Below are 6,000 nucleotides of genomic sequence, written 5' to 3'. Positions count from 1 at the left end.
ACGGCCTCGCCCCGCCCCGCCCCGCCCCGCCCAGCCACGCGCGGCGCAAGGGGCGACGGCGGCCGAGAAGGGACAAAAGGCGGGGGGCAACGCGGAAGGGAAGGGGCGGGGCCAAACGCTCATGGGAGGCGGGGTAGAGGGCGTGGTTTAGAGAAGGGGCGTGGCTTAGAGGTATATAAGAAAGCGGGCGGGGCCCGGTCGCCATTACTCTGGGGCTGGGGGGTGGGGGTTGGGGGGGAGGTCGTCGAGCCCTCAGCCGACACTCCCGACCACCCCCCACCCCCCCTTTTATCCCGTCCGGTGCTGGAGGCCCCACTGTTCCCTGGCTTTAAAATTTCATCTCAAAAATTGAATTTTTTTTTTTTTTTTAAAGGGGGGGGAGAGATTTTGGGGGCACACACACCACCCCCCCCACCCCCCCCCAAAAAATGAAGGAAAAATGTTTTTTCCGGTGAAAATCTCAAGATTCACTTAAAGTTGTGATAGCCAGAAAGGCAGGTGAATGTTGAATTTCACAAAAAGCCTCTCAAGTGGGGTGTTTTCCCTCAAATCTCCCCGTGGGTGCTGGGTTTTTTTTGGGGGGGGGGGGTGGTAGATGAAATGTTTATTTTTCTGGGTTCTTTTCCCTGGCTGAGCCTCCTTGGGGCAACTCAGAAATGAGATGGGGGTGCAGGCATGGCCCTGCCTGCCTGGGGTGGGGGGAGGTTAAAATCCCGCGCAGGGGTCAGTTCAAGCCTGGCCCATTCCTGGGGTTACGGCTTTTGGGGGAGCACGGCGTCCCCATGGTCCTCACTGGGGTTCCTGGCACCGGGGGCCAGCGTCGTGGCACCACCAAGCCGGGCTGTGGGGTTTGTGGGTCTGAGGGGTTTGTGCGGCTGCAGCGTTTTGGGGGTTCTGCATGGTGAGGTTGTGGGGTTTGGAGGGTTTCTGGGTGGTGGGATGGGGAGGCTGCGGGACAGTGAGGTTTGGGGGTTCGAGGGTGGCCGGGCTGTGGGGTTTGGGGAGTTCTGGGTGGGGGTTTCTGGGTGCTGGGGTTTTGGGGTTTCTCTATGGTGGGGCTGCAGGGTGTGGGGGCTTCTGGGTGCTGGGGTTTTGGGGCTGTGGCGGTTGGGGGGCGGTGGGTTTTTGGGGTTTCTCTGTGGCGGGGCTGCAGGGTGTGGGGGGTGCCCACCAGCCCGTGGCACCAGCCCCGCTTCCAGCAGGTGGCATCTTCCGCCCAGGTTTTGCGGCTCCGGCCTTTCTCGGGTGATGGAGCAGTGTGGAGCGTCCCCGGAGCCCTGGGAAAAGCCCCCTCCGAGGGTCCCCCCCTCGTGGCAGGGGCCGGGGACAGACGGGGACTGGTCGCTGGTGGGGAGGGGCCGCGTAACGGCCCGGGAGCCGGTGGGCGACTCCTGGAAGGGTTTGGCCATCGTGTGGAAATTGCGACTGCAGGACAAATCTGCAGCCGTTTACTGGCTGATTGATGATCCCGGCTGTTGATAAGGCGCGTTAGCAATTATTTACAAGCCATGAGGAAACTTGCCAGCCAGTTCTGCAACGCCTTTATTGGGGAGGTGGGTCTAGACAGCCCGGCGTGGCCCGGCTGCCCGCAGAGCCCCCCGCAGCCCCGGCCGGGGCATTGCACACCCCGGAGGGGAGTTCCCGTCCAGGCTGAGGACGTGGACGCGTTTCTCCTTGCCCTCTTTGACGGTGGGAGGACAAGTTGCCACTTGATCAAATGGGCGCCGGGTGCCTGTGGGATGGGGAGGGAAGGATCCGGCTCCACTGACTTTGTCCCTCTGGAATTCCCTGACGCAGGAGCTGCGGAAGCTGAACGTGGCAACAACTCGTCAGGATGCAAATGGCAACGGATATTAATGCAGGTGGAGATAAGGGCGGGCAGAGTGGCCGCCCCAACACCTCAGCAAGCAGCCGTCGAGAAGAGCCCCTCAGCCCTGACCCCCTCGGCTGATTGGGGTGGGTTTGTGCAGCTTGGGGCAGGGACGCTCCATCGCGGGACCACCTCATCCCTGGGCTCGGGGAGCCTGGTCGGGCAGAAAGCTCCTTCTTAGAGCTGTGGCTTCTCCAGTGCTCGGCCCAAGCCCCCCGACCTGCAGCCTCGGGGTCCCCTGCCCAGCCCTCAGCCCTCTGCATCCCCCCTGGGGAGGGGACCCCGCACGAGAGCCCTTCTCTGGGGGTCGTCGTTCCTCCAGGCAGCCCCGTGCCCTGCAGTCCCTCCCTGCTGGGGACACGGGGGGCCTGGGCAGACGCACCCCACCTCTGCTGCCACTCTGGCAGGGGCTGCACATCCCGGGAACTGGGGTTCTGTGGTGGGCTGTCCCCTGCCTGTCCCCCGAGGGAGCTGGGTCTGGTCGGGAGCACGTTTGAGTCACCCCGGGAAGCGGGCGGCCGGGAGGATTTTCCCACGGTGCTGCAGAAAGCAGCAAACTGCACCCTTCTGTGAGAGGACTGACGAAGAGGTGACACCTCCCCGATTAGTATCGATTCATCGTTAGACAGAGCCCGCTCCCCGAGCAGCTGGGTGGGCAAAGCGGCCGTCCCCGCTTGGGGAAAGCGGAAGGGAAAGAGGGTGGTTTTGGCCAAGAGCAGCGAAAAATGTCCTGGGCCTGTCATTGTCCGAGGGGATGGGACGGGCTGGGAGGCTCCTCCGGCAGCTCTGCGTCATGATCCCACCTGGGCTACCCCATGGAAAGGGATACAAGCCCCTCTGTGATCCCACCTGGGCTACCCTGGGGAGGGGGACACAAGCCCCTCTGGATCCCTCACCGGGGCTCATGGGAACCCAAGGGGACATCAGCCTCTGCCACAAGATCTGCAGGTGTTTGGGAGCAGAGGCAATGTGGGGTTGGTGGTCCAGGGCTTGGCAACGTGGTGGTGCCAGCAACAGGGGCCGATGTGGGGCTGCTGGCCAGGGCCTGGCATGGAGCCGGCCGGGGCTTTGCGGGAAAGGTGAAAGCCAGGTGCTGCTCCAGACAGTGCCGGTGTCGGGAGGAGGAGAGCGGTGGGTGCCACGTGGGAGCCGCCGCGGGTGTTGGCGATGAGCTCACGTCCCGAGACGTTACTTAATTCAGACAGTGCCACCGTGCCAGGCACTGGCGGGGAACGGCTGCGGGCTGTGGTGGTGCGACCGCCGGCGGGCTCCGGCACAGGCGGGTACGTGTACGTGCCCCGATCGTGCGGTCTCGGCGGGAGCCAATGTGCTGTGCGGCCAGACCCCCCCCGGGGCACCAGCCGGGGGCACGGGCACCACACCAGCCCCGTGGGGTCCGGTTCCCACCGCGCCCCCGGGGTCCTGCAGGGAGCACCAAGGGCTCTGGGTAAATCCCACCCATTTGCTGCTGCAGGATCTACAGCATTTGGATAAACCCGGACACGCCGGTGCTGCCGTGGCACCGCTGTGAAGCCTGGGGTCTCTGGCTCCTCGTCTTTCCTGTCACTGAGTGTGGAGGGATGGATGGCAACGGTCAGAAAAGGGCCTGGCTTCGCCCCTGCCCCGAGCCCCACACGCTCCTGCCCCGTGGGGCCGGGGGCAGCCGCTGCTTTCGGCAAATCCCGGCAACTTTGGGTGCAGCTTCCAGCGCTGCTGCCAGCTCCCTGCTGACCCGGGCAAGTCATTTTCTAAAAGGTCTTGACCCTACGCACTTCAATAACATGGTGGCTGTAGCTGAAGCCCCCTCAGTGCCCATCCGTGCCAGGGGGACCCGGGGGCGGCTGCGAGCGCGGAGTCCCTCCCAGGCTCTGCCTCCAGCCCTTGAAAGCACAAGCACCTCCCGGAGCCGGAGCAGCTTTCCAGCACGGTTCCTGCCAAGTGAGAATAACTGGTGCAGCTGGTCTCCCCGCTCCCCTCCACCCCACATTATATATAATTGCCTATTTTAATTAATAAATTGGAGGCCACTCAAAGGAAAGCGGCAAGATTTGTTACAAACACTGCAGGGATTGTCTGCCAGCCCCGAGCCAGTCATGTCATGGCGGATTTGAATCGGTCTCCCTTTGAATTCGCTCACAGACAGATCAGGAGATTTACATCCCCCGCCTCGTCTCCCTGAGCTTGGCCCCTCTGGGCAGGTCGGGATCCCGCCCCGGCAGCTCCCGATAACCTGCGAGCAGCGGGTCCAGGCTGCGCCCCATCCTCGCCACTGGCCGTGGGGTCTGAGGGATGCTGCCGGCGAGCGGTCCTGGCCGGTTTCCATCCCTGGATGTGGGATTCCACCGCCAGGCAGGGGCTGGCAGCAGCGTGTCGGCGACATGTCTGTATCTCGTGGCACGAGCCGTCCCGGCGGGAACCCACCTGCCTCCGGAGCGGCGACGGCAGAGGCTCAGGGAAAGTTCAGGGTCCCTGGGGACTGCTTTTGGGCTCCACCAAAAATTTCCCTTTTCTTTTTCTTTTTGGATTCTTTGCTTTTCTTATGCTTGATATAAACCATTGTTTTTCAAGGCAAATTTTAATGTGAAAAACATGTTTTGTTTTTCTACTAACTGCAAGCCTGGGCTATGTAAGCAATTAAGCTTCTCCTCTGACGAGGGCTGGGGGGCAGACGGGGGCTCTGTGGGGAGACGTGCCCTGCGGCGGCTCTGCCCTTTGCTGGCCAAACCTCAGCTGCCGAGAGGCAGGGACGGGGGTCCTGCAGGGCTGCCGGGATGCTCCGTGCTGGCGGGGCCGGGATGCCCCTGCCTGGCTCGGGTCACCCTCAGTAGCTGCCGTCATCGCAGCCCATGGCGGAACCCTCCTTCCCCTGGCGAGGGCTGGCACTGCGAGGTCAGGCTGTGGGAGCTGTGCTGGCCCCTGGCATCCATGGGCCCCTGCGGGATCAGCCCCTCCAGGGGCTCCATCGGATGCTTTCCCATGGTTCAGGGGAGGGTTAGGATCAGCCCTCGCTCACCACACGGCCTGTGCCCCACTGTGTGGGACGGCCACTCGCCTTGGCTTTCCCAGACACCCTGGGTACTGATCCCTGGCCCCGTGCATGGAGCCCATCAGCCCCCATGCCCTCGTCTGCCCGACTGGCAGCAGGATGCGGCTGCAGGGACCGTGTCTGGTGATGGGGTCGATGCATCGGCGTCTCCCACCCCTTCCTGAGCGAGCTCTGTCCCTGACGTGCTGGGTTATGCTGGTGTGGGGCTCCAGGAGCGCTCTGGAGAAGACCCCTGGGCAGGAAGGTGCCAGCTGAGTTGGCATCCTCCGTCTAGCCAGTACCAGAGGGTGGCCAGCAGCCCGGCCGTCCCATCGGGATCACCAGCACCAAAGAGGAGTGGAGCAGGCGCTGCCCTTCCCTCGCTGCTCCGCTCCTCCGGCAGCACCTCCCTGCAGCCTCTCTGAGGAGCCAGAGACACTCTAATGACCCGGGAGATTTTTACCGACTCCCGGCTCCCCTGGACCCAGTTCAGCCCCACACGATTTCATTACGTTTTACGGCGCTGCCAGCTCTCCCCTGGAGGCTCGGTTTGGTCCTTCCTTCCACCGCGGCAGAGGAAGCATTTAGGCTGGGGAAACCGCACGGCCGGCCCGGCCGCTGACTCACGGCTTGTTTACACGGCGTGAAAGTTACTCAGAGACGCGTGTCACACGTGGCGGAGCCCGGCCACGCGAGCCTGGGGACCCGGCAGCTGCCGCAGCTCCTGCAGGGACGGTTACGGGGAGCACGGCGGAGCGGGGATGGCCGGGGGGTGCCGGGCACAGAGGTGATTCCTGCTGCAGCTTCCCCACTGGGGCCTGGAGCATCCTCCTCCTCCTCTGCCCCGCGGGATGAAGGACCTGAATCGCTCCTGGCATTGTCCTTGTGCCTGTCCCGGTGGCTTCCTGCAGGATGGAGGGGCATCGCCGTTCTTCCCTCTGCGTGTGTGTACGGGGGTGGTTTTCCTGCATCATCTTCCTCAGGAAGATGTCCTCTGCTTGGAGCAGGAAGCACTCGCTGTTGTGGGGAGCGACCCCAGCTCAGTGGGGCTCTGTGGGGCTGGGTGGCAGTGGGGAGCCCCCTCTCCTTCCTCCCCGGCCAGGTG

This window comes from Numenius arquata, chromosome 25 (genome assembly GCF_964106895.1).
Source record: "Numenius arquata chromosome 25, bNumArq3.hap1.1, whole genome shotgun sequence".
NCBI classification, from domain to species: domain Eukaryota; kingdom Metazoa; phylum Chordata; class Aves; order Charadriiformes; family Scolopacidae; genus Numenius; species Numenius arquata.
This window is presented reverse-complemented; position numbering follows the sequence as displayed.